This window comes from Arachis hypogaea, chromosome 10 (assembly GCF_003086295.3).
Source record: "Arachis hypogaea cultivar Tifrunner chromosome 10, arahy.Tifrunner.gnm2.J5K5, whole genome shotgun sequence".
In the NCBI taxonomy this organism is placed as follows: Eukaryota; Viridiplantae; Streptophyta; class Magnoliopsida; order Fabales; family Fabaceae; genus Arachis; species Arachis hypogaea.
In genome coordinates, this window is record NC_092045.1 from 9,260,897 (window position 1) to 9,264,690 (window position 3,794).

Here is a 3,794-nt window from a genome sequence, read left to right on the forward strand (position 1 = left end):
CACTGAGTATCACATTGTAATCAACCTTCATGTGATCCCATGCCTCTGCATGTGTCAACCGTGGCTGACTCAACAATCTCTTTTCTAGTTTCCTTGCTACCCAATGTTGATCTGCCATATTGCTACCAAACTCTCTTCCACAAGTGTGAGTGTGATTGTAGGTCTTTATTTGGTATCCACCTGATCGTGAGTTCTTTGCGCAGTATATAAGCCAGGGACAGTCATGCTTCTCTGTTTCACCAATTTTCTCACCTTCATTTCCACATTTTGCATTTTCTGCTGTATTAGCTTGTGCTTCTACCTCATTGGTAGTATGTCCCTCATTGTTTTTATCACCTTCAGGAAAAGCCTCATTCATTTCCACCACCCCTTTAGCTTTCTCGCTTTCATTAGCTTCTTTAGCAGCCTGTACCTTTGCCTTTTCCTTAGCTGCTTTTCTTGCCTTTGCCTTGGCTTTTTGCACTTCTTTTTCAGGCATGAAGCTTCCATGTATACAAGCAGCTCTAACCCTTTTCTTATCATTCTTCATGTAAAATATCCTTCTACCCTCTGATATGGTAAAGTCCTTCAGAGCCTGCTTAAATTGTTCAAGTGACTCAAACTCCATGTTCAGCTGAAATTGGACCTCCCCAAATTCTGCACTCGGATTAAATTGAGGCCAATCAAACCCATTTCCTCCATCATCACTTGAGTCTTCCGGGGTCAAAAATTGTTCAGACTCATACTCAAATTCAATGTCTGACTCAGGTAACAACTCCACACCAGACTCCAGGTCAGTAGCACTCGGATCATACCAAAACATTGCCTTATAGTCATGGTAACCCAAGTCCAAAAAAAGTTTCTTCAGGTCAAAGAAACATATCAGATCAATGTCCATTGGGGGAAACTTCTAGACTTCTCCATTGATGTACACAAGTACTCCCTTGTTGTCTCTCACAAAGCTTCCACCGTAGTGAAATACGGGTATCACGTCTTCACTCATCTAAACTAACAAAATAAAAATCTATCACAACTTAAACAAGCAACGAAGCCATTACAAGAACATTAAAACAGAATTCAATTTTTTAACACCGACATCGATAATGTTACTATGAAACGTCACAGACTAAATCAATTTAGAACTTTGACTTAACCAACACTAGCAAAACAATATCTTTAATCTACCCTACACATGACATGCATGTTCATCATACATGAATCTTCGCCTCTGAATTAATTCAGAAAAGAAATTAGAAGACTTACCTCCAACAATGGCGATATGCACCACAGTCCACCGCCACCACACATTCGCCGTTAGCCTCGTCAAACGACTGTTACAGACTACAGTCAATGTCAACAGAGTTGAGGAAGATGAAGGGTAGCCTTGTAAAATTTGGGTAAGGGTTTGGGGTTTCAAGTCATTTAACAGAGCCAAGGGAGAGGGACATGCGTTTTTATCCAAGGTCCCTGTTCAAACGCTGCGTTTTCACACATTCTTATCATAAAGGTTGGGGACTAATCTGTCCAATTAAAAATGACGTCGTTTTGATAAGGCCTTAAACGACGTCGTTTTGACCACGTGTACAGGGACCAACATGTCCTGAAAGCCTTTAACCTGACACGTCACACTCATCACCTCCACGTAGGAGAGAGAGTGTTCAGTTAACCGGCTAAACCTGGAGCAGGGACGTATATGGCACATATTTAATAATTTTGGGGACTGGGGACTTAGTTAATTTTCCTGGGGGACAAATCTGTCGTACGGCCAATTCCTTGGGGACCTATTTGGGGTATTACTCTTGAAATTATTACATTCAAAGATATTGAGAATTTTGAATTTATAGAAAAAATGAGAAAAAACTTGTGAATGGACTAGTTTGGTGCACGACATTCAATTTCAGGGACTAAAATGAGTCACTTGATGCAAAGTGAGGGACACTACAAGAAAAAGCAATATGTGTAGCAAAAAAATTTGTTACAAAAAATCGAAATTTTGAAACAAAAGGATTTTGTAACAAAAAAATGGGTCGTTGCAGTATGTCCCGTTACAAAAAGTTTTTGTAACAAAAAAGGAACTGTTACAATTCAAAGTGATATTTTGTAACAAATTTTTCTGATACAAAAAACCAGAAGTCGTTACAAAAGTGGTAACAAATTTTGATCTTCAAGGTAATTTTTGGTAACAATCTATTTTTTCCTATTATAAAATTTTGTTACAAAATGTAACTTGATTTTGTAATATTTTTTTCTCAGAAATTAATTAATGAATGGGGAAAAAATGGTGATGTTCAAGTATATTGTTGCATGGCGTGTAATACTGGAATGTGGATCTGCAAGTGGCAGGAAAAGCAAAACGCAGTAAACGTTTTGCCTGCATGAGAAATTCTGAAAGCTATTAGCATGCTGCAAAATGTAGGATGCGTTTTGAAGGGGAGTAGCTCCAACAAGCAAAACATGTCCCTGTGCTCCCTGCATGCAGACCAAGACTGCTTTTTTGACCGCATTGGAGAAGCAAAACGGAAGATGCGTTTTGAAGCTGTCAGGGAAAAACGCAGGTTGCGTTTTGAAGGCTCCCCTGCTGCATGCACGACACGTGTTCAGGACATCAGTTCCAGGGGCTATAAACGCGAGTGCGATGTAAAACGCAGGAAGAAAATTTTGTAAAGTGAAAGGCTTGTTGAGAGAGAGAGGCATTGGTGAGGGGTACCCTTTGAGGCTTGCTGAGTGGTTTAGTGAGGAAGAAGAAGAGCAAAACGGGGCTGGTTAGAGTGAAGACCATCATTTGAAAAATGGTTCGTGATTTTACTAAACCTAAAGATCACATTATTGAATATTTGGATCATCCTTAATGGGTAAGTAAATTTTTTATTTTAATATATATTTATTTAAATTTTGTTTGTATTTAGTACTGTGGTTAGTAATATTACTATTACTAATATTATGTTATTATTTATTTCTCATAACCATTTAATTTTTTTTGGTAGTGTTATTATTATGTTATTATTATTATTGTTATTATTATTATTAATATTACATTATTATTTGTTTATAATAGTGGGTATGACAATGAGAATAATTTAATAATATTTTTTAATAATAAATCAGATAGTGTACTAAGTTATTATTATTTGTTAGTGATTTGTTGTTATTTTTCATGATAATGATAATAATGCCGTACTCAACGGTTTTTTTAAACGATGTTTGTTTAATTAAAAAAAATATTAATTGTTATTGTTATTGATATTAAAAAAATCAATATAATAAATAGTTATTGTTATGGTTATTATTGTTATATTTGAGTAATTATTATTATGATTGGTATATTATTATTTGTTTATAATGCTGGTTTGTTATGTTAGTGTACTAAGTTATTATTATTTGTTAGTGATTTGTTGTTATTTTTCATGATAATGATAATAATGTTGTACTCCAACGGTTTTTTTTAATAATATTTGTTTAATTAAAAAAAATTATTAATTGTTATTGTTATTGTCATTAAAAAAATCAATATAATAAATAGTTATTGTTATCGTTATTATTGTTATATTTGAGTAATTATTATTATGATTGGTATATTATTATTTGTTTATAATACTGGTTATGATAGTGAGAATAACTTATAATACTACTGTTTAATAAAAGGTTTTTTTAACACTGTTTGGAATTTTTTTTTACTAATTTTAATAGTTAGGTAGTGTATTGTAATAATAAATAATATTATTTAATAACAGGATACTGTTTATTATTTGTGGTAATACTGTGTAGTGTATTAAGTTATTATTATTTTTTAGTGATTTGTTGTTATTATTATGATT